Raw genomic sequence first — 26,836 nt, 5'->3', positions numbered from 1 at the left:
TCCCAGTCCACCAAGAAATCGCTCCTGAAGGTCTGGGTGGCAGCGTCCACCATCAGCTTGTCATGTCGAGCTAAAAGGCAGAAAGTTCTGAGTTGAAATCTTCGTAACACACTGATTGCCAACTATGAAGAGGATAAATAGGTACTGTCCAGCCAAATGGTTACGTCGCATCCCGGTTTGCCCCACTCGTTTCTCCTGTGAATATATAATTTATTAAAGTAATAATTATAGGATGGATAGAATTCTGAAAAAAAAAAAAAAAAAAAAAAAACTTCATTTTTTTATATTTGTGTGGAGTAGGTGGCACATAGGTAGGTATGGGGTAATTTTGATTGTGCTACGAAAGCCCCTAGAGTCTTGGTGTCCCTGAGTGAAAATATGTCTAGCAGAGCTCACATTTGACGTGAACGATAAATTGCGTGTGAAGATTATTTTATGTGCTGTGCACTTATCTATGGATGAAGGTAAGACGGTAGGCCCTATCCCGTCAATATTAAAACAAGCAAATTTGAAATCCATTTTCTCAGGAAATACTTAATGGATTTTAATGAAATTTTTACTGTATATTTTATGATGCTTTTAAAGACCACTGCACCTCAGTGAAACTTGTATCTACATACTGAGGTCCTATAGAATTTTTTCCCCACATGTCACAATTTTTTTGGAAAAAAAAAAAAAAAACCACTTAAACAATATTTTAATTGGGGATCTATGCAAGTGATCATCATGATCTGAGGTTGCATAGCTTTAGTACAACTAGTTGTACTTACTATCTGTAAAAATTTCATGCAAATATCTCTAATAGTTTCTGAGAAAATGGGGCAAATGTTTGAAAATTTTAATTTTCGAGAAAACAAGGTTTAAAGTTTACATGCATAAAAAACTTACAATTTTTTGCTTGAAGAGTGACTAGAAGCAGCCTGCTCCATAATCAGGGTCCTGATCATCTTGTAGGCCAGCCAGATCCTTCTTGCCTCCTTAGACTGTGCCATTATTCCATGTTATCACAGCATCTGGCACACCTATTTGAAGAGTCTTGAAGCCAACAAAGACAGTTATAGGAATTCGAATGCAGATGGTATTATTGAAAGCTTCATCCACATTCTGCGTTTTGCCCTGGAGACATTTCTTCAACAATTCAGGATGAGCAAAATCTTTGTAAATTGGTCTGATTTCTTGTATAACTGCCTCAGGGATGGAATGTCTATGGTTGAATTTGTCGAGGGTGCCAGCTGCTTCTGCCTTTCTGTGTTAGGTGGCCGAGGACACAGTGCATGAATTGGCTTCACATCAGTGGATATGAAGGTGGCCCAAACTGCTTGCTTCATTGCACCCAAGTCTCCAGAACTTTCCATAATTGCATTTCTATAATAATTCTGGAGTTCTTCAATAATTTTGTCGGTTAGTCTACATTTCAAAGACTTGCCATCAGAAAGTTTTTGTCTACCAAGTTTATTCTTCAAGTTTCGAAGATGTGTACCCATCCTCTTTTTCACATGAGCTACACATTCTAACTTCTTTATGGGGGACATTGTAGGGATTGCTTTGGCAAACAGCATTGAAGGCTTTACTATCACAATTGCCTAGATATTCGGTGCATCTTTCACCTCGTTCTGTCTCAGACCTATTGAAAATAGCTACTTCCATGCCCCCACTAGAACCTTCATAATTTTTCAGACATGTAGGTTCATTTGTTCATTCTTACCTACCATTGTGCACCCAAGGCAGTATTTAGTGTGAACTTGAAAATCCACCACCTTTCCCATGTCGACACTCGTTGCTGTTGAACAACCATTTTTCGAAGTGTGTCCCCTTTTCTGTCAGCTTCCATCAAATGCAATGGCAATCTCCTTGTCAGTTTCACTTATTTCTGCTGCTTCTAAAGCCGCAGATTTCATTGAATTCTCTGCTATTGTACTCATCCCATTTAATATACAATTGGTATACCTGTAACACTTTGTAGGGGGATTTGGTAAATTCATCATACCACACAGTACTTTACCACTTGCAAGCCCCTTCTCCATGCATCGAAGGCCATACACTAACCTCACATTTGTCTCATATAGGCACTATTATTACACTTTTGTGAGGTATAAAATGATTTCTCACTGTTGCAATTATTACACATAATTTTCAATTTCCAAACTAAACGTACTCTAGCACTTGCAACTTCAAAGTAACCTGACCTCCACATAAATTACAGGATACCATGTCACACAGAATTGTTTTTAGTATGCCTATACCTATTATGACATTAGTATTCACATCAGAAACATTATCTAATGTGTTTACATTGCCTGTTATCTTCCTTTTAGAGGCACTAGGAGTTCCACTAACATGAGGTCTACTGTTATTGTTTTGATTTTGAACAGCTAATGACCTGTTGATTGCCATTGAATTTCCGTTTTTTGAAGACTCCTTTTGGTTTCCTCATTATAGGAAACAAAAATAACACACTTTATAAATAACAAACTTTGTAACACGCCAAAAATTACAAGACACACGCTTTCAAGTACAACCAGCCATGCTTTCACACGAAAGAGCAAATTGTTACCAACACAAGCCAATCAGAAGCGAATATCGAGACATTCGATTATCGAAATACGCGATGACAGCGCTATCAATAAGTGGTATAGAAACTCCACTACAAGACAAAAAAAAACCCAGCTTTCTAACTGAAATAGAACCAAAGATATGGGACATTATGTGGAAGGGTGTATAATTTTATTAAAAACTGACAGCTGTCATAATTTAAAAAAAAATAAATAACGCACTTATAATTGGAATTCAGTAATAAATCATACACAGAAATGCTCAGAAAAGAACAGACAATTTAATTATGAAAAAAAAAATTGATATTTCCCCCCCTCCCAAATTTTGGCCTACCGTCTTACCTTCAAACTAAAGATAGGTAGGCCTACACATTGCACGTCTCCATGATGGTCAGCACAACACACAACTACTGCTCAGACAACACTTTCCATAGGCAATGGTTTGCAGAATTGCCCAGTGTTAGTATTCATTGACTCAAAAATTTTACAATTTCAAATTAAGGATACAGAACCTCCAGATAAAATAGGAAATTTTGTAATATAGTAGGCTGTTATCAGCAGCAAGTCATAATATCCCATGAGGAAAGGTTTTTAAATATAAACCCTTCTGGAACAGAAAACTCTCAGAATACAAAATACTTCGGGAAAACGCAAGGAAAAGGCTGAGAAGAGTAAAAACATTGGAGGAAAGCAGCAGCATCTCTTAGGAAGGAAGTAATGTATGCAAAAAAACAGTCTTTTGAAACATTTTTGAATAGAATTGATTACAGAACAGATTGATTGATTGATTGTTTATTCTATACATGGATGTACATATCAATTATATAATAAAAAACACAATAAAATTAAAAATACAAGTTCTTCTTCTTCTTCTTCTGCACTTCACGGTATAGGCAAAATGCCTGTTCCGTCCTCACAGCATATCTCTCCATCTCTTCTTTAAAATACACAATTTCATTGCTTCATTAAATAATAAAAAGAAAAGCATAAAAAAGAATCTATTACAGGCATGTCAAAACCTGCACATTGTGCAACTGTCTCTGTGCAATGTGCACTCTCTATTCCTCTACCTGAAGGGAGTGAATCACCTTGGAGGGGAACGCGACAGGGCTATACAATACCTGCAGCAGCTTTTGTTTCAGTAATACAGTTTCAGTACGAGTGCCGATTTGGCTGTTCTGTGAATGAGTTATGAGAAATAAAGTGAGGAGTTCACAGATAACGAAGAAGAGAAATTACGAATCATATAACATAATTGTTATAATATTTTCCCCAGCCAACAATAATCATTATTTTAAAATGGAAGGCTTTCATCAGCCTATGTCGAGGTAATAGTGTTGTGAGATGACAATTTAGATCAGATTAGTAAAGTTCCCAAAATATGATATTGCCAGCGCTTATTTCTTAATCAGTACTCTCATAGCAAAACGTACTTGACAATGGCGTTGTTTTGCAGTATGTACTAACACAGCCATCAAAGGTTAGACGACTTACGACTTTCATTTCATAAACTGGTAAGTGATGAGAAAATAGTGAGGAATACATGTGAGGCTCTTGAGGTTGTAAGAAGAGAAGAAAACAACTATTTGCAAGGCGGAAAAATTTTCTGGAAAAATATATAATGGCACATTTTCCATCTCACGTCACAATATTAATTCAATATACTTGTATTAATAAATCTTTAAATCTGACATAAAGAGAATATCATCGCTTCACAGCTTGTGAACTACACTTTTAATTTCTTTGAGTAACGCTCCCAACTTTTCAATACTTGCTCTCAACGTTTTCAAATTTTCTAAATTTAAATTCTAAGCTTAATTTATATTTATTAATATTTAATATTATATTAATTTATATTGACATACAGCAAAGAAATGAGTTCAATATAAAAAAACTTCACAATGTCCTACTGCATGTAATTAAGTGGGAGTATAATATTTTCTTCAACATTTGTGCACCAATGGTCACAGTAAATAATAATGCTTGACGAACAATGATAGACTAGGGTCTATTACTTTAAATTAATTAGTATCTACTACGTAAAATGAAATACTTGTTCGTTTCTTGTTGTTTCGAAATTACTGCAATTTTTTTTCTTCAAATACTGTATAAAAATTATATTAATAAATTATGCTTTACAAACCACTACTTTGTGAAGTATAACTGAGTAAGCCTAAAGTTTCTTGTATTACAATTGTCAAATGTAGACACTGATAATAACTGTTTTTTTCGTTCTTCTAACTATGTTTATAATGTCCAAATATCTATTTAATCCAACCCTAGAAGCGCAGAATAGATTATTGTGCACCCCTCCAGCTCATGACTTGTTTATTCTTATAAACTGTATTAACCTACACAGGCTGCTATGTAGGCCTACATATAATTTTGTATATCTTTTGACTTATTCTGTATCACAAAGCTATAATGCTGATCAATAAATGAAATGTAATACATTTACATCTAATATTAACTATCCACTAGCACTGCATTTTTGTCTATTTTTCTATACCTTTTCTTGAAACTGCACGCACACACCGATTTCTTTTGACGTCCTTGTATTTTTTCTGGAACCAAACAACTTCTAATGATTTATATTCATACTTTTCTCGTAACATACCTAGCATAATGTCATTTTCATTCAAAGAAAGCTCTGTTTGTGGGAAGCATCACACATTTTATTTGAGAGATCACTGGTAAAGTCATCAAGTTCAGCTGACGCACAATCTTGCAGTAAAGAGTCACCATTAAAGGATTGACGTAACTTTTTCCGCAATACTTCATACTTTCTGGTGCTCAATTTTCTTTTTACTGGAGGAGGCGGATTAGGAATATCGAATAGTGTGAACAGCATTCCACACTAACTTGTTCCTATTAGTGTTCCTAACTGCCCATCTTCGAAATGATTAGAGCACAGTTTTATGTTATTATATAAATAGTCAACACTCTTATCCATTAAATCTTTCCTTCCAAGGTTTATCAAGCACAATCTGTCCCTGAAAAAAAAAAAAAAAAAAGCATTAGATTAGATTAGTCTGCATAGACACGAGGGCTTTTCTATAGCACGTGACACTGAAATTTCCAACTTGCATTTTTCTAAGTTCTGTAGTGTGGAAATCTGTGACAGGTTAGTTCAGGCTTTTGGTATGCCTTGCATATACTAAGTGAAGTGAAATGTACGTTTTGCATTCATTTTTAAGTGTTCTACCTCTTTATTTTACATGTTAAACAGTCACTTTTAAGTTACCTACACTGATCAGTTCTTTCCAATTTTTAGTTACACTGACCAGCAAAAAAGTGGATCACCTAAGATTTTAAAGAACTATAATCATTTTATAGCTTATGCTTTAGGTTATTTTTTCTACATTCTGACTAAGGCATACATAAAATGAAAAATAAAACATGTAACCTGTGCACTTCATCCCGTCATCAAAATGCTTTTTGTTTGCAGTTTATTTTGTGCGAGATCGTGCGTATTTGCTTGGTTTCCGCACAAAACCAATCTGCAGAAAGTCAAAAATTCCACATTCAGTATTCCCAACCTAACACACACAACAATTTTCCTCTTCTTACCGCTTAAGTGACATATTGATTTTACTGCTTTAGGCTTTTAACATATTATTTTTAGAGGCGTTCAATATAGTAATAGCCTAATTATAAATTGGAAACTTACCACTGCAATTTCACCTAAATTGCACTGTTAATTATTGTTTTTAAATATTTGCAAAAATTAAGTAAACTCTACAACTCCATTAAAGTTACTGCATTCGTGATGCAAGTAACATTAAGAAAGCCGTGAAAAAAATCAACAAACTTGCCGATGTTATTACTGCAATATGTTATATAAATAATATTGTTAAAATATTAAAATGAAAAATAAATCATTACATAACCTTACCGTTTGTTTTAAATTCGCATTTATAGACTGGGGGGAAAAAAAAGACAGACGTATATCACGGCCTGCTGGAGTATAGTAACATTGTCAGATGTTTTGCAGCACTATCATTTTGACTTATAAGAACTAAATCATCAGCAAAAGCTAGCACTTATATGTTTTCAAAGTTAGGAATGATATTTTAACGATATTCTTCTACAACTTGCTTTTCACTCAATTCTTTTAAAAGAAAATCTAGTGCCATATTGAAGAGAATAGGAGAAAGAGAAGCACCTTGTGCAACTAATTTTTGCATTGACATTTGTCCTGTTTTAGATCTTCTTTTTATGGAAACACTAGTTGTATTGCCCTTAAGCAAAGCAATGATGAGATTTTTCAATTTAGAAGGAATAGGGAAAGTATGAAGAGTATGTTCTATGTGAGCATGAGAAATATTATCAAAAGCTCGTGTTATATCAAGAATACTACTGTACAATCTTTATGTTTCAATTTGGAATCAGTTAAACAACCATTCAAAATCGATGAATTAATGTAAGCTCCTGGAGTGGCCATACATCGTCGTCAGTTGGCATTAAGGCAGAGAAACATTCTAAATTTGGTGTCATTTATTCTTTCAACAATTCGGCAGATTAAGGAGAAAATTGTGATTGGGCACCAGTTTTTAACTTCGGCTGGGTCATCATTCTTAAAAATTAAAATTGTTCGACCATGCTTGAGAGGGAGTGGGACATAACCCCAACGAAGCATGTATGTAGTGAGGTAAGAAATTGCTTTATACATTTTAAGTTCTCTTATAACTTTCATCCTTACTCCATCCTCTCCCGGGCAGTATCAATGCGTATACTCCTACAAGCTTTGATGACGTCAGTATCTGTTATTAGTATACTTTCTTGGTCTAAGTTATCAAGATCAACATATAGGTTATATCTTTCCATTAGAATATCATTTGTAGATCCAAACTGGTTATTAAAATAATCGGAAACAGTTGAGGTATTGAGTTTACATTCAACTGAATTAGAAGAAGATATTACATGACGAACAATTTTCCTCCTTTGATAATAGTAATAAAATTGAGCTAGTTCAAAGTCAAATTTATTTTTTCTTCTTTCAGATTGTTTTCGACTGTTTTTTTTTTTTTAGATTAGCTAAAGTATTCACTCCAGGGCAAATAAAAATGCTTATAGCGGGGAAAGGAAGCAAAGAAGGGAAGAACAAGACATAATCCCTGCATTAGCTCAGCGAGCAATCAGTGATAAACTGTACAATCATTTGAGATCACAGGTGGGAATTCCTCTACCAAGCGTTGCTACCCTGCAGCGTTGGACAAAAAAATTGCCCTTTTCTCCTGGTATTCTTACACTGGTACTGAAAATTTTAAAAGTGCAGGGACTGTCTTTGAGCGAAATGGATAAGTTATCAGTGTTACTATTTGATGAGTAGAGTGTCAATGGTGTCATTTGTTACGACCACGAGGATGATTCGATATTGGGCCCTCACAGAAGTGCTCAAATCGTAATGATCCGAGGATTGACAGGTGGGTGGAAGCAGACCATCTATTATGATTTCGATAAAACAATGGACAGAGAGCTACTGTTTGAAATTATAACAGAAATTGAAGTGGCAGGTTTCAGAGTAGTTGCAATAGTTTCTGATCTGGGTGGCGACAACAGAAGACTGTGGAATGAGTTACAAATAAATGTAAATCAGACCTGCTTTTCAAATCCTGCTTTGGAAGAAAATATTTGCCCCATCTGATTAAGTTATTAAGGAACCATTTTATTGATAGTGGGTTTCAATTGAAAGACACAATTATAGAAAAAAATGTAATTGAACAGATTATTAAATCCGATTCTTAGGAGTTGAACTATTCCCGAAATGACATTGGGGTCACTTTACTGTGCAAGAGAATGATGGGCAAAGAGTTGCACCAGCCATGGAACTTTTTTCGCATCACACTGCTGCGCTGATTAAATATTTGGTAACCGAAAGTGAGTAAGTTCATGAATATTTTAATTCACAAATGACTTCACAGATGTAATGAATTCCGAAAGATCCAAGTAGAGAAGGAATGTAGGAAACAGTCTACCTTTTCAGAATGGCTTCCTTACCTCTATTAAGAGCTTGAAACGGTTGTATAGCGATTTAAAAGAAAAGGAATTGATTCTATAATGACCAGGAAACTCAATCAGGACACTCTGGAGAACCTATTTTCCCAAATTCGTGGGATGGGACATTTTTATAATAATCATCCGACTGTGGAAGTGAAAAATCTCTTGCGCCTATTAATATTAGGATGTCGCCTGCCCCACCCTACAAGTGCCCCAGTAGAAGATTCAGGTGGAGTAATAATAACAAAGCAAGTTTTTCAGGATCTCGTGGACATTTCTCATGAAAGCGTGAACGAAATCCTTGAGGAAATAAACTCATTAGAAGTGGATACTGATGATAGAATTGACACAACAGAGCTAATGAAAAGGGAAGAAGTAGAATTGCTCAGATATGTTGCTGGTTATATTGCTAGAAAATGTAACAACAGAAATGCTGTTTCGAATGCTAATTCCAGTCAACAATCTCCAGGATGGATAGAGGTCGTTACACGTGTTGGACTGGTTCATCCCTCTCCTCAGTGGATGGCAACAATTGAAGAGTGTGAAGTTATATTTAGAAAATTTCATAAAAAATCAGTCAAGAGAAAAAAGAATGTAATAGGCTGCTTATTTAGATTTTGAGGGCAAAGTTTCCAAATGAAGATCCGGAATTACTGAAGTTATTTAGTAGAGCACGAACATTTTTTAGAATTCGTTACCTAAATAGAAGAAAACAGGAAGAAACCGTATGAAGCAGAAGCAATGGCCGTCGCATCCTTCACAAGACTATTTGAGTCAGTTCAAATTTTGTGAAACATTCTTAAAATAAATTGTTGTATTTGTACAATCAGTGTTACAATTGGGATACTTTTACTCTCCGCTGCTATTGCAATTCATCCTCAACCATTTCACTAAAATAGGTTAATTTACAAAATTTCATTTGACAATCCTGTATAAAATTAATTATCAATTAGTTTTAGTACACACTCTACTCCACTGTTATTAAGAGAAATTTAATACATTTTGCATGCGTAATTTAAATTCTGTCCTTCACCAGTAATATAATTAATATTTTGAGGCTCGGAAACAGAAATTGCCATGTAAAATAAATTCAATATAGGCTACCTATTGTGCAATGTGTATTCGTTAATAATGTTCTTTAAAATTGGACTGAAATATTCTACAAAGATTAGAGATACAAAAGCAAGTAGGTACAATGAAGCATTCACAGTAGTTTTTATATTGCTATGAGAATTTGGAAAGTAAACGATCACTGAATTAAAAAAAAAAAAAAGGATGCGATATTGAAGTGAGAGTTCTACCTCTAAGCCTTTACTCCTCCAGTGTGTATGTAACCCAAACAAATATATAAATATAGGTCTTTAAAACACTTGGTTATCGTTAGAAAGTGCAAGCTGAGGGTTGACAATGTTGCCATGGTGACGTCACAGATTTACAACCCTCTTTAAATGCTGTTATGAAGGGACCTGTGAGAGTGATAGCAACCGACAGTTTACCGACCTTGATTTTTTGTATTAACACCATTGCCACCTGGTGAGTGAAATTATAACTACTTACTCAAGTGGAAGCTTTTGATGGGTTAGGCGCAAGACACAAGTCTAGAAAATGGATCACAGTCCTGCCATATATCCACAATATGCGGAATCCGAATCACTTAAAGTGAAGCGAGTAGACATTAGATATATAGGCTACATGCTAAGAAATAAACGTGAAGTTCTGTCTACATTAATAATAAGATTATTAGAACGACATAATTTTTAAGTTCACAAATACTATTAATTAATTTTTAGTTTGTACAATAACTAGATGCGAGACAGGAACAAGATGAAGTTAAACTTCTATCAAGATTAATCCCTTCAGGGGATATTTAAAAGTATCGAAAACATTCCAAAAAGAAAAAAAGAAACAATGTACAGTATAATGTAGGAACATCAGGCCTGAAGGGGTTAAGCAAGCTAACACTTCAATGTTATTTATTTATGCAGTGATAAGAGAAGTTGTGAAACAAATACAAAGAAAACTCGTGAACTGAATATAATTTATTAGAGTAATAACTATAGGATTGATAGAATTCTGAAAAAAAAAAAAGTTTTAACTTCAAGTTTTATATTCATATGGAGTGGAAGGCACACTGGTATGCATGGGATAACTTTGATTGTGCTGCTAAACCCCGAAAGACACAAACCCCTATAAGGAAGAACATACTGTTTTATCGTCGTTAAAATCAACATATTTTCACACAATTTGAATGCAGAAACTATCAAGAAATCTCTACTAACTAATTTCAAGAATTAAGAAGAATTGCCCGTTCAAGATGGTATGAACATGCAATAATTTAACATTAATATTTCTCAAAGCCAAAGTCTTATATTTCTAGAGGTAAATAATCTTAAACCCTTAGTTTCCTGCTACTGCAATGCGGAATATTTCTGGAGTAATAGTTTATGCTAATTCAATTATTAGACCTAATAAAGAAGATGAAAGCCGCAAGGTTTTACCTTGTTGGCGAAACGTTCAGTCCACCATCATTAATTCCATTGTCTGGAATCCTGATGTTCGACTGGGTTAGTTAAAGGGTCTCACCCATGGGCTGCAGGTCGTTGTCGGCATCGATGCCTTCCCACCACATGGGCTCCTCTTGTTCCTAGAAAATTTCAGAAATGTGGAACAATAAATGGTAAAACTTTAATCGACGATGGTGAAGTTTTAAGGGCTCTTTGTCTCACTTTAGAACAAAAATAAAGTGAGATATCCCATGATACAGATTGACGCAATTAAATTAGTCTTATTCCTGAATGAGTGGATTCTATGAAAGATTGAGAGTTCATTTTCTCTGAAAATGTTCTCTTTCAAAAAAGATGTGTCTGTAAACCTACAATACTGCAAGAAACTTCGATAATCGAATCAGTGAATTACTTGAAGATTCCTGGAATTCTTTCGAAAGTTCTGAAAGACTTGTAAACGCCGCCTAAAATTTGGAATGCAATTTAACACAGCTGGTGATAACTGGCGTAAATGGAGTAGGAAAAAGGACTCGTGTGCTGGGATGTGAGTTTGATTACACTCCGGCTGATTGATTATAATTATGTGCACATATTTTTTTTTTTCTTTTCACGCTATTGGAGGCAATGCCGAAAATGCAGTACACACAGTGCAACTTTTCACATACAAACGTGGAAAGATAAAATGTATACACTTTCCTTTTCCTTTCTGGCAGCTTGTGAGTCTGTTATTTAACGAGATCACTTAGTGTCGACTGAATTGGTGGAATGGAGGTAATATTAAGGCAAAATGAATTGATGATGAGCTACGGGATTACGTGACCCAAGCAAGTGATTAGACCAAGTGGGATGCAAGTAGTTATGGAATTCAACACATTTCAATTTCTCAGTCCACAGCGAACAGCGGATCAGTATACATGTGTGCAGAGGGAGTTCGGCAGCGAAGAAATATTGTGTAGAGGCATTGACACCGACATCGCGTAGCAGTGTAATAATGGCGAATATTGAAGATAATAGCCAAGCAGTAGTAAACATGGAAGCAAACGTTGAAGAGATCTACAAGAAGTTGGAAACTCTACAGAAGGAAAACGACCTAATGAAAAGTAAGGTGAATATCTAGAAGAAGATCAGAGAAAAAAGAACTTAATATTTTTTGGAATCGAGGAAAAGGAGGAACAGGCACTAAAAACATACGAGACTGTGATGAAAGTTTGCTGGGATCGGTTCAGGATTGATGTGAGTGATGGACAAATAAAAGAAGCATACATAATCGGGAAAAATGGAAATAGTCCTACTCTAGTTAAATTCTCAAGTGTAATGGCAAAAGAAAAAATTTTGAACAAACAAAAGGACTTAATAAACTCAAATATTAGACTGGAACATGATTTTGAATATGAAGTAAGATGCAGCAAAAGAATATTGATTTCTTTTATGAAGGCTGCAAGGAAAAATGGTCGTTTCACTAGATTATACGGAGACAAATTAAAGATAAATGGGGAGATGTTTGATGTGGAATTCTGTTTGGAAAATTTGAACCATACAGAGATAGGGACAATGAAAGAGGAGATAAGGAACATTATAATGAAACATACGAAGGGAGAACTATTTGAAAAATTAGAAGGTGGAGAGGTCATCACAGAGGAAATAATAGCAAGCGATGGAATGAATCAGTCAGCGAGTCAAATGAGCCAGGAAGAGAGGCCAGCGACCAGAGTTTGCACAGCGCAGCAACAGCAGCAGACGAGGATGTCAACAAGCGATTAAAGAAGAAACAAGAGGCTTGCACTAAAATTATGACGCCATCAGGTAGACAGGGGAGAACAGAAGGACGGCATACAGGAGCTGAGAACAGCAAAAAGAGTGCAGTGAATCCAGCTGGAAGAAAAATATGGGTGAGCAATTACAAAAGGGATCGACAGATGAAGAAGATACCTACTAAGATAAGAAGTCAAACTTCTGCAAGAACTGGAAGGGATGAAGTAATATTAGCAACACCGAACAGAGTTATGTCAGTGGGAAGAAAATAAGGGACAGAAAAGTTATAACTTAAGAGGTTGGTGCATGAGTAACAAAACATAGGAAAGTGATGAAGTGAAAATGGTGATGGTGACAGAAAAGACGGTAAGGCAAGGGGATGATAGCGAAAAAGGATAAGATACAAGTAATAACCAGAGAGTGATAATAAATATTTATTTAGTATTTTTTTAGTATTTAGTATTTATTTATTTATTTAACCTGGTAGAGAAAAGGCCGTCAGTAGTGACACAAATATAATAAAAAAAGTAGGAATGGAAATGTAATGAAACTGTAGAAACTTCTTCGTCTGAAAATATACAGAGTAGGTTAATGGGAATAAGTGGTCAGTGAACGTTAGTAATTCAAGTGAATAAATACGTTAAAAACTATGAAAGAGTTCAACTAATGTAAACAATGTTGGGAACAAGTAATAAGAGGTTGAGAGAAGTGATTGTATTGTTAAATGAGATTAGTTAGAATAAGATAGATAACTAGGAATGAGCAGGGTAAATAGAAAAAGAAGGGAGGGAAACAGAGGTGAGTGACGTAATAAAAAAGTGAGCTGAGTCATTTATATGTAATAGCCGGATGATGGCACCATATACAGAAATGTGAAGGGCCATCACTACTGATGTGGAATAAACATATCATATCATTTTAATTTCTGTCATCGTTGAGACCACTTCGATAACACTGTGTAACAAATTTTAACTATGGAATTCACAACACATTTCTAGCTTCCATCGTTCATAGCATTCTAATACTATCTTGTATACCTACATCTCAAATGGCTCAACTAACCTTATGATATCAGTTTTAAAGTCCATACTGATAATTCAAGACAAGATAGTCTAGAAAAAATATTTTAATAGTACGAGTAATTTCCACCCTGCGCATATGATTTCTTAGTTTATTTCTATGTAATGTTGTAACTTTATGAATACCACATCATTAGGCCACAAGCTTGTTCTATAGCCTACTGTAAGAAATACCTCGCATCTGGAATTCGTTACCTAATGACGTCAGAGACTGCCGGACTTTATCACAATTCAAAATTAAATTGGAAAATAATCCTGCATATGATGCAGCCATCACCAAGTAACCTAACTTGAGCTTAGTACTGGCGCGTAACTTAAACAAGGCTGCTTTTATACCCCAACCACTCTAATAATTCATTAATTCATTTAGTGTCCTGCCGAAGAGCAGGTATTTTACTGCAAACTCAGCTTTCTCCAATCTTTCTTATTTTCTGCCTAGGACTCGAGTTACGGAATGCGCGCTGGTGCGAGTCCTCATGGGGGAAGAACTTTTCTCATGAAATTACTGCCAGCATATGGATGTCCAGCATCGTGATGCACTTGGAGAGCTATGATAGGCAGCAAAATCTCCTTACTAAACGTAACGCCGCAATATGAGAACGTTATACTCATGGGGGACTTCAATTTAAATTTAGTTGACTCACATTCTAGTACGACTAAGAGACTTCAACAGAGTTGCCAGATGTCCCACTTTTCATATAAAAATCCTGAGTCCCACTTCGATTCGAGGCAGGATGCAAAAAGTCCTCCTTTAGAAAATTAACATCACTTGTATGATCTTAGTAATTATTATATTTAATTAAATTACATTTAAAATTTTTGTTTTTTAACGAATATTTTGGCAAGTGTAAGGTTTGTAGAGGTGAATTCAGTGGTGAATATGATATTTCTAAACATTTAAAAAGAGACGTTCATCAGAAATGCGTGGCACAGGGAATGGAAAGAAGCTTGTTGCAAATGCTAAACTCCAGTGATAAATATGTAGGGTCTATATAAACTCTGTAAATGTATACTGTATGTTAAATGATGGGTTTTGAGCTGTAGTATGCCAAGGCACAAAATAAAATGTCAGTTTAGATGTATGTCTTTAAAAACACAGGTAGAAATTTTTCAAATAAATTATTTAAAATTTAAGCCCTTTTAAACTTTGTCCCATACATAACACAAAATTACACCACTGGAAACATTTTCAAGCTCCCTTTCAAAATTCTGTACATTTTTGCAAAATTATCCATGGATCTAAGTAATAGAGATTTCAAGCTTTAAAATGATGTATTACACAATTGTCTTCCACTCATTTTATGTCTGGTCTCTTCTGAACAGAAATACTGTGGCTTCACCCTTAGGAAGGAAAGCTGTAGCCTTATTGCTTCTGCATTTAGCCAATGTCGGTAATTTGTTTTCATGGATATTCAGAGAATCCAGATATGAAACTGATATTACATTCCTTTTTAGAACTTTAATAGTAATAATGATATTAATAATAATGAAATTTAATTATTAATATTTCTTTTGTAATATTACGATTACCGTATATTATATTAATTGGTGAGTTTTCATGTTTTTATTGATTCGTATTTTCGTGACTTTGTATATATTTCGCAGTATTCTCCAAATTTAAATTTACGATTCACAGAATTCCAAACTTTCAGAAGCGCTGCATTGTGCGATTTATTTTGCTTGTATTTACTGATAAGGCAGGTTGGTCAAAAAAAATATCATGTATTAAAACTATAAAACCTCATTGTTCTCAGCGATTTTTAAACTGCGCCACGTGTTTGGTAGTGTTTCTAAATGTGCCTGTCCAATAGAGGCTTAATTTATTATCAGCCCCCAATAATATAGACATTTATTCCTAGAATCGCCATGGCCGCTACAAAACGTAAATGTTTTTATTCCCTACTTATTATTGCAGTTTTCAAGTAGGACTCGTAATATAACTTAGGAAGCTTACCTTTATTTGGAAGAGGTTCATCCTGGTTGTCCCATGGGAATCGAACCGAGCTCTTCAATACATGTACTCTCCATAAAACGTTATCTTTGCGTGCTTTAAATGAAATAGAAAATCATAATGGCGACCCAATATGTCATTTACATTGTTGAAGACAGCATTGTTACACGTTAAGAGATGAATGTGAATTCCATAGAGAATGAAAAAATGGATCTAGTGTAGTGAGTAGAAGCTGTACATAAGACAATAAATTGATAGTACTTGGGTCGAATACTATCGACCTGATTTTAAAATATAGTCAACTGGCCTCAAGGAAATTTAAATATTGTTTTCATATTTTATATTTAAAACATATTTTTAAATTTTTTGAAGAAATTGATATAACTTACATTTTATGAGCAGTTACAGAGCCACGCACTGCATTCGTGTTACTTGATGTTTATCACAAATCTTTACTTTTCTTGAGAATATTAATTTCAAAATTCTTTGGCTTGAAGATTTTCTTCCACTTTTATTAATTTTGTAACTGAAAGGTGAAACTCATTCTATACTATGTTGGCTGTGTTCTCATTATAGTTAGGACTGAATGCTTCTTATACTGTGGTTAGGAGATGAACCTTAATGTTGTGACTGCAGTTAACAAATTATCCATGTAATATGTACAATTCAAAATTTGTTTTGTAAATGGTGTACTGTTTAGGGAAAGTGTTTGATAATAATAACAATTGAATATAAACACAATTCTTCTCACATGCTCAGCCGTGTATTTGGTTTTTAAAAAATTATATTTCTTTGCATGTGTCTTCATTTTCTCTGGAACAAGTGAAAGAAGACAGTTGAAATTTCACAGTTTTCTCTATCATACTACATTATGTCAGTCATGTAGTAAGACCGTACTGACTGAAAATAAAGATCAGAAACCTATGTAAGGGTCAAAACTTTTTCAAATAATAATACAATAGAAATATATTACCTAATTCGACACTGGATAATTGGAATAAATGTCTGTTTCTCTAGTAATTGCTTTAAAATGAATGTTGATAATTAACGGAGTCAAGGGGATGATAAAGGTAGTACCTTTGTTTGGGGTTGACAACACTGGTCCTCATCTACCCAGGGCTAAGCGGAGGCAATTGCAAGATCTTTTTACTGAGGATGCTATAGTCAAGACCGTCCATGCATGGCGAAGCGCCACATCCTGCAAGAGGTGACCCTGCTTATACTGAACATGGCAGATGTGGAGTAATGGTCAGCACGTCTGGCCGCGAAACCAGGTGGCCCGGATTCGAATCCCAGTCGGGGCAAGTTACCTGGTTGAGTTTTTTTTTCTGGGGTTTTCCCTCAACCCAATACGAGCAAATGCGGGGTAACTTTTGGTGGTGGACCATAAAATAACCATCGTAAAATAACCCAATAAAAAAAGCATGGCGGATCTAGACTTGGCTAGTCGATAAAAAAGCCCCGACATGTAGAACAACAACACATGGTAATCCGGTGAGGTTTTGGCTGGTTGATAAACCTGTGAGATATTCTTATGCATTGGAAAGATATCTACAAAAACTCAGGTAAACATCTGAAGAACCAGCGATCTCCCCAGGGAAGTCCAAAGGCGAAAATCCGGTGCCTAATCGGGAATGGTAACCCCTACAGCAGAGTCCCTGGCCCTCCAGGTGGGGGGTTGGTCGTTAGGCCAGCTACCTATCACTGTAAAAAAGAATTTGCTAAAAAGTCTCAACAAACGAAAGTCAGAAGGAAAAATGGAATCGGACTAAGGCAAAGACAAAGGAACACGAGTAAATTAAATATTGGAACATGGAATGTAACTGCTCTTCTAAACCGGGAAAAATGCAAGAACTAGTAGATCAAATAACTCAGACCAAATTAGATATAATAGCATTGCAAGAAATTAGATGGAGTGGAAATGGCATAATAAATAAAAAAGATTTTACTCTATATTATAGTGGTTCAGATTAAAGAAAAGGCCAACCTGGTACTGGCTTTTTAGTTTTAAAAAAGTTACAAAATAACAATGGATTTTAAACATTTCAATGAAAGAATGTGTAAACTAAGAATCAGGAGCAAATATAACAAGATTACCTTAATAAGTGCATATGTACTAACAGAAGACAAGAACATTGAAAGTAAAGAACAGTTTTATGATGATTTAGAAAAGTTAGTTAAGGGAGTGCCTGGAAGTGACACTTGTGATCTTGGGAGATTTCAATGCGCAATTAGGAAGAGAATTAATATATAGACACGTCACTGGTCAACATACACTGCATGAAAAAATTAATGAAAATGATGAACTCTTATGTCAATTCGCGACAGCAAATGATTTAATAATAATGAGTACACAATTTCAGCACAAAAGGATACACAAAGGTACTTGGCTCTCACCTGACCACAATGCTGTAAACCAAATAGACCACGTTATAAATAATAATAAGAAGAAAGATCTTATAGAGGACGTAAGAAGTTTGAGGAGTCCAAATATTGATTCTGATCACTTTTTAGTTAAAGTCATCATGAATCAAAAACTGCCAAAGATATACAAGAAACAGAAAACTGATCAGATGATTAAATGGAATAAAGTTAATTTACAAAATACCAAGAAAATTAAGCAATATAGAACAAAGGTGTTTGAAAATCTTAAAGGCCTACCAGAAGAACAGGTTGTTAATAACAAATGGGAAGGAATTAAAAAAGGCAATAGATGAAGCGGCAAATGAAACAATTGGTAAGGAAGAGAAGAAACACAGAAATGAGTGGTAGGATGAAGATTGTAGGAATATTATAGCTGAAAAAATGAAGCAAGAATGAGAGCATTGCATAATAAGACAAGAGCTAGTAATGATATTTATAATCAAAAAAGGAAAGAAGCTAATAAAATATGTAGAAACAAGAAAAAAATGGTTAAATGAGAAGATCATCAAAATTTAAGAAAATTCCAGCAAGAACGAAACAAGAAAATGTTTTGAAGAGGTTAAGAATTTCAAATGTCAGCAAAGTGTGAGTCCCATGATATGTAAAAGTGCCAATGGCAACATACAAATGCAACCAAGTGAGGTACTGGATAGATGGAAGGAACACTTCCAGACACTCCTTAATATAAATAAGTTACTAATGAAACAGAAATAACACAAATTTTAGGAATGGAAATAGATATTGATCAACAAGTATCCTCACCAAGTTTTAATGAGGTATGTCATATAATTAACAATCTGAAAACAAATAAAGCTCCTGGATCAGACAACATCTCACCGAATTTGATAAAATACAGGGGAAGAATGCTCAAACAAGAACTGCATAAATTGATGACAAAGATATGGGAAGAAGAGAAGTTACCAACACAATGGAATGAAGGAATCATCTGCCCAATCTTTAAAAAAGGAGATAGATTAATGTGTATTATGTTATTAAATATAACATATAAAATATATGCCATTATATTAAACCAAAGACTTGTTAAAATAATAGACAACAAACTGGATGACTATCAAATGGGTTTCCGAGCTAACAGATCAGCTGTAGACAATATATTTATAGTTAGACAAATATTTGAGAAATGCCATGATTTTAATATTGACCTATATAACATCTTTATTGACTTCAGTAATGCTTTTGATGCAATATGTAGAAATAGAATTATTGAGTGTCTAAAATTTTATGAAGTACCTAATAAAATGATACGATTAATAGTCCTAACATTAAGAAACACTGAGGCAAAAATAAAGGTGACCAATAAGATAAGTGAAAAGTTCAGTATTCGAAACAAGGTGATCTGCACTCAGCTGCACTATTTAGTTTGGTTATAGACTTTATATTGAAGAAACTGGAAACATTACAACAAAATTAAGGCAATGTATAGCTTATGCTGATGACATAATAATAATTGCAAGAACAAACCAGCTTTGATAGAAACATTTAACAATCTAAAAGAACAGGCAATGAAATATGGATTGAAAATTCACTGTGTAACAATGATTTTGTTTAAGTTAATTTTTTTGCTGTTTCTAATTCAGTATGTTGCAAAACACAAGAAAACATCAATTTCCCATGTGTGAAATTGTTTTTAGAGATAAGGCATCGATTTTCTTAATTTCAAGAAAATATCTTCCTTTTGTACTATATAAGTGAGTTTACAATAATAGTTTTTTCTATATTAAGGCAGAAAACATATACAGGGTCTGAGCAAATGTGCAGAAGTTATGTAAGTACATTAAAACATTTACACATCATAAAAACGCATACACAGTGTCTAAAGATGTATTTTTTCCTACTCTCTCTTTTGTAGGTTAAAACACTTACACATCATGGAAAGATATTCACAGTGTCTAAAAATGTGTTTTTTTTTCTTACTTTTTCTCTCGCAGCTTACATCAGACTCTGATCAACCCCAGATGTAGTCGCCACTATACTGTACTTGGTAGTCCATCTCTTTTCTAACAGTTGTAGGTCTTGATGGAATCTTTCGCCCTGTTCCTATGAGTATGCATCCATGTGTGACTTGAAAACATCTGACTGGAGGACATGTAACTTGAGTGACTTTCTTCAACCCATTGCTTTGTAATTCTTCAGAAGACCCTACACCACCTCCCTGTAATTGTCCACTCTACGATCACCCAGGAAACCTTTCACTATATCACGGAAGCTTTTCCAGGTTCCCCTTTGTATAGGTAGAAGTTTCACAATGAATTCATCATCGTGAAGTAATTTCTTCACCAGGGTGCCCACAAAAATTCCTCCCTTGACTTCACCTCTGAGAGTTTGGGGAAGACAGATACTTGAAGATATCTGAATTTGTATCTAGTACTTTTACAAATTGCTTGATGAGGCCAACCTTAATGTGGAGCGGAGGCATCAGAATCTTGTTTTCCTTCACAGAAAGCTCCCACCTGTTTTTCTCACCAACCACAAACTCCGTCTTCAATGGCCATTCACTGGTTGAAAATGCCTGGCTATATCCCTGCTAGCCTACAGGCAGAGAAAACAGGGATATTTTGTGCTTCCACCTTGTTGTCCCATCAAAGACGCAATCATTTTTAAGTCACTAATTACATTCCACTGTTGTTCTGCATAGTTAACCATCTGCAGAAGCTGCTGGACATGGGAGTAATCTTCTTTAAGATGGGCTGAATGAGCAATTGGAATTGAGGGACACTTGTTGCCATTGTGGAGGAGGACAGCTTTCAGACTCTTGCACGAACTGTGAATGAAGAGCTGCCAGTCCTTTGGATCATAGGGAAACCCTATTTCTTTAACAGGTCCCCACATTGTGGCAATAACACAGTTTTTCAGCGAGAGTGAAGTATTGCGAGAACGTTTGGTGACACTTCCTCTTGTCCGGATACCTTGCAGCTCCAGTCCAAAATGTTCCACTGCTTTTAATCTTGATGTTAAAAGTTCTGCACAAGATTTTATTAATCCTAAGTCCCTGATTAAATTGTTTAACTCCTTTTGAGTGGGAAAGTGAGGTGTAGCCTCTGCATCCTCTGAGAAGTCCTCTTCCTCGCTGACACGATTCACTATTGGAAAAGTCAGACTACTGCCGTCCTGGAGGAGGAGAAACCAGAAGCTCCTCATTGTGTGCAATAGGCCTGAGTGATGATGGTAGGGCCTACACATTGTTTTCGTACCTCTTCTGTGATGGGATAAGTCAACAACACAGGAATAGCAGATATTCCGGTGATCTGCTGGTTCATTCTTCTGCTCTCTCCTCTGTGCCAGGCCTCAGAATGAATCTACAGCTCCTACACACAACATGTGGTGCCCAACTTTGTCTTGGTCACCCATAGGTACGCCGCAATATGACTTGCAGGCTGAGCGGGAGTTGTTGGCATACTTGATTCTGTTCTTCAGCACTCTGGAGGTCAGGAAGACCCGCACACGTAGCAAACCAGTCTGGATCATGCTTACAATCACTGGGAGACACCATCATTAATCAACCTTGTCTGTGAAGCAGTAAATTGGATTAACTCTATAAATATAAGATGAATATTACAAAAAATACAGAAAACGTGCTAAGCAAATATTACGTAAACTATTAAATTACATAATTGACCACTAGGAACAGAGAAACGATTACAAGAAGGTAGGAGTACCCAATTTATCTTATTTGTGATCTAATTTATCCAATAAATGAATAAAATTTACTTAAACCGAAAGGTTTTTTTTGTTACACAGTGTAATTAATGACAAGAAAACAAAATTCTTAAAATGTAGCACAAAAAGAGAAACTTTAGGAGATTTTAAAATAAATGATAAAATGATTCAACAAGTACCAAGTTTCAAATATCTTGGATCAACTGTTAATAACAACAACGCCATTGAGGAAGAAATAAGAGAAAGAATTGTAATGGGAAACAAAGCATACCATGCCAACCTGCAGTTATTTAGAAGTAAATTGATATCTAAACAGTCCAAATTTAAGCTATACTGTACTACAATAAGCCCTGTAGTAACTAATGCCAGCGAGACATGGGTCCTTAAAAACTCCATAAAACACAGACTACTAATTTTTGAAAGAGCAAACTAAGAAAAATGTTTGGTCCAACTAAAATGAATGATGGTACATGGAGAATTAAATGTAACAGTGAACTGAATGAACTGATGAAGAATAGGAACATAATAAATCATATAAATCATTAAGATTAGGATGGTTTGGTCATATAAATAGAATGGAGAATAATAGACTGGTCAAACAAATATACAAATGGAAACCAATAGTTAACAGAAAGCAGAGTAGACCAAGAAATAGATGGGAGGATGATGTCCTGAATGACTTGAAATTGATGAAGGTGGAAAACTGGACAAAGACAGTTGGAAGCCGTAAAGAATGGAAGAAAGTTGTTGAGAAGGCCAAAACTTTCACCTGAGAGTTGAAGAAGAAGAAGAAGAAGAAGAAGAAGAAGAAGAAGAAGAAGTTGATAATTAACACTGCATTCGAAGTTTACATTATTTGGAAAACTCATTAATTTCAACGAAAATAGTGCCCATTCTGGAATCCAAGAGGATGCTGATGAAATGCAATTATTTTTTTTTCAGCTATAATACATTGTCCTTTAGTACACTATTCATTTTATACAACTTTTAACACTAGGCCTATATCACTTAGGAATACAATAATAATTACTTTCACGTGTTAATAGCACAAGGAAAGGTTGTCAGATCGATGTCACAGTTTTGTATGGGGATTTGTTTGGTGCAAATACACAAAAAATAAAATAACCAGTGTCTCAGCTCTCTCTCCCATAGGCCCCAGTTTACACGTAAAAAATAAAGTATGAAATACTATCGGAAGTTCTTGAATTGCTATTGCATATTCATACATTCCTGTTTTCTGTGTAGACGATTTTTTATAGTATAGTGATATTTTGAATTAATAGAGAAACAGAAGAACTCCAAGTATTTCTTCACCACAAATCACACTTACATTCGCCAGAATTCGAACCTGGTTCTCCAGTGTAGAAAGGTGACACTCCAACTGTTCAGTTAAGACTAATATGTGTAGTACAGTTAGCATACTGAATATTAAACTGAAAATCTGGGTTCAAGTCCAAATTGGCATAACCTGAGAGGTTAAATTTCTTGTGGAGTTTTTCCCTGTTAACACAGGAGATATTGTGCATTATTCGCGAGCGCCTAGGCTATGATGATGGCTAATCTTAGTTTAAGATCTGTTTATATTTAACTATATTCCTGATAAATGCTGTTTAAATTTACGCAATGTACACTTCCACTCCATCGCTTACTTCATTGTTTGGTTGGATTCAATCACAGTAATAGTGTTGTTCTCTACAGAGAATCAATGAATCAATGAATCAATGAGGGCAAGACTCATCTCAAGGGGACATTATACTGAAATTACTAACTTCCATATTTGTAAAGCTAAATTCACAAGACGTTTAACACTGGTGTAGCTGGTTAATAACACATGTACAACATTTCATTCCTCTACGACAAATGGTTTGCATTTTATTAATACCTTAATGAAATATTACATCACTTCATATAATAAGTCCCTTGCGCCGCAATTCACGTTATTTTTAACTGATATTCACCTATATGATTCTTTATATACATTGGAACAAACATTATTATTGGGTTTCTCTACACAATGAATCGGTAAATTACTAGAAATTTTTTATGGTTATTAATATTTTTATTTTTTATTCTTTTATAATAAAAAAATTCTAGTAATTTACTGATTAATTTTACAGCAAAATCCTATAGTATATCCATATAAGTGAATATCAGTTAAGAATAATGTAAACTGTGAAGCAAGGGACTTTTTATATAAAGTGATTCAATATTTTAATAAAATATTATAAAATGCAAACCACTTATCACAGGTGGATGAAATGTTGTACATTTGTCATTAATAACTAGATATACCAGTGATCACAATTTGATGAATCTAGCTTGATAAATATGGAAGTTATTTATTTCACTATCGTGAATCCTTTACAATATGGAACTTGGAAATTTCAGTATAGTGGCCCATTAACATTTATGTGAGCTCCTAGCCTGAAGACAACTTGTCTCATTTCATTCACACTTAAGGGACTTGTGTAAATTTTGCAGAGAAAAAACTGAAAAAGCCATCAACTAGCATGAACATTAAATGGGGAGACAATTAAGCCAGTCAATACATTTGTCTGTAACAACATAGATAGCAACTATCACAGTCTTCGTCCAGTTACAGAGCCCAGAAAGGAAAGTAGCACTCAGCACTCAGTAAAGAGCTTTCAAATATTATTTTGCTATGTATTTTTCTCCTTGTTTGGAATTTATCTAAGGGTGTACATCAACACAACAAGTGAAAAGCTTAATAACATTTACAACAGGGAAAAGGTGCCTATCTCCACTGGGAATCCTACTCAAGAAACAACACCCCCTCCCCCAGGAAGAAAGTCTTACTTAAAAATGACGAAGACAAATATTATATTATATTTTAGTAAAGCTGTTTAATTATTTTTTATGTTTGTGGCAGCAATTGAAATGTTAATTCCTGAAAGTCTGATTTATGAGTTTTCTGGGTATTTGTAATTTTACTGTCAAAACATTATCTTTAAGTATTAAAATTATCAATACTACTATTAACTATCAACGAACATTTGTAACAAATGAACATTTTTACCACTGTTAACAACAGTTGATAATTGATAATGAATTGCAGGTGTCTACACGCTGATAATCATTTGTAAATTTTTATTTTTGGTTTTTACAACGTGAATTTTTGCTCATGACACCATTATTTTGTTTCCTTTGGAGTGACGTAGGTGTGCGACTTTTGGTGACTTTGTGATATTCCTGTGACACATGCTGTCTCCCGAGAAAATTCAGGAAATTAAACCCAGTAGCATTGCAAAGCCGGTATCACATTGTGGTCTACTTGATTTCCAGTTTATGGGTCATTTGTGCCTAAATACTGTAGTAGTATACACCCTTGATGAAGAAGAAGATATTCCTGTGATAGTGAAAGGTTTGGAGTCAGTTGGCAGCTGAATACAAAATGGAAGCATACAACCTGAGCACAAGGCGATTATTGTCAAGCAGTACTCCACTAGTGGCAATGTTATTATTGCTATCAAACATTTCCATGTGTCAAACTCACTTCCATCAATTTTAACAAGATAATACATTGTTTTTAGAGCACCATTTCGATGCAACTGTATCTTATCCAATGATAGACACTATTTCTTCAGAGTTCAACAACTGTTTACAGGGCATGAAGGCTATTGGAGCAACACACGATTTACAACCACAATGTTTGTGAACTCCAAAGAGCCAGAAAATGGGAAGAGAGCAGAAGATGATTTTTGCAAAAGATTTTCCGAAGATACATCTCCATCATTTTAATCTCAAGTGTTTTCCATCAGAACTTTCTTTAAAGACGAGCTTGAAAAAATGAAGAATGTTAAAGCATTGGCTGATTTGTTTATAATAAGTAACTTTTTGATCTATACACAGTATGTTTCATTTACTTAACAGTGACTGTACCCAAGGTGGAATGATCATTTTCGAAACTGTCTACATAGCTTACAGGGTAAGATTGTCCATTTTGCTGTCCATTAAAAATGAAAAAACAAATTTTAGCAGAACAGCAATTAATGATTTTGCATCAGCAAAAACAAGTGACAAATATTTCAAATTTTAATCACCATACAAACAATTTAATGAAGTTAGAATACCCAGTGTTCATAAATTCATTTTTTAATTTAATCAGTTTATTGTACTACAATAAATATCTACAATATTATGTACCCAAATTTATGTCAATTTATTTAGGTACCAACCTATGTTTATTATATAGAAATATACTTTCCATTAAGGTGTGCTTACTTTTATTTTATATAGGGGACCCCAATAGATTACAGTACAGCACTAATAGAAATGACACTGGCTGGTTGCCTGAAGAAAGCTCCACTTCATTTGAGCAAATGTATGAGTCGATTATGTCAGCATGGAAATCAATACCCACTAATATGGTCGTAAAAATTTCAAGGTGAAGTTCAATTCTAACGCAATGGATGAAGTGAAGACAACGCAGTCTGGTGTCAATGAGTCCAATAGCCCAAGAAAACTGATAAATGATGATAAATAATACAAGCATGCAAAAACGAAGGTACCACTAATAAAAAATATTTTCAATAAATAAAATATGTGTTTTAAGATTTCCAGTATAAGCAGCACACAAATTATACTCAATTTTCTGGAAAAAATGCAGCTTATACCAGTGGCAGATGGTGGGTTTGAAAGTTGACGAAGCCAAGACATGACTGATGAGAGTTTGCATTACATGTATTAAAAATATAAGGCCTGTCATGTACCTCATTACCAAGCGCAGAATTTATAGGTTTTAAGAAATTAAAATTAATTTTCCAATCTATGTTTTAGTACTTTTTTAGAACTTTAAATCTTATGTTTAGGAATTCATATGATTTTATGGGGAAAAGAAATAAAAAATAAACAACATACTGTTAACATATTACAATA

At 34.6% G+C, this 26,836-nt stretch overlaps 1 protein-coding gene across 2 annotated transcripts in view; it reads right to left on the bottom strand.

Annotated features, from left to right (window-relative positions):
• Positions 1 to 4,863: 4,863 nt before the first annotated feature.
• LOC138693971 (putative polypeptide N-acetylgalactosaminyltransferase 10) overlaps positions 4,864 to 26,836 on the bottom strand; it is a 99,947-nt gene continuing 77,974 nt past the window's right edge. For both annotated transcript variants that reach the window (XR_011330654.1, XR_011330655.1), the window contains 2 exons: positions 11,051 to 11,196; positions 4,864 to 5,545 (listed from right to left, as the gene is read on the bottom strand). The gene's annotated coding sequence lies outside the window, so the exon portion shown is untranslated. The remainder of the gene's footprint in view (positions 5,546 to 11,050; positions 11,197 to 26,836) is intronic.

Source organism: Periplaneta americana, unplaced genomic scaffold (genome assembly GCF_040183065.1).
Source record: "Periplaneta americana isolate PAMFEO1 unplaced genomic scaffold, P.americana_PAMFEO1_priV1 scaffold_29, whole genome shotgun sequence".
NCBI lineage: Eukaryota > Metazoa > Arthropoda > Insecta > Blattodea > Blattidae > Periplaneta > Periplaneta americana.
This window is presented reverse-complemented; position numbering and strand designations above follow the sequence as displayed.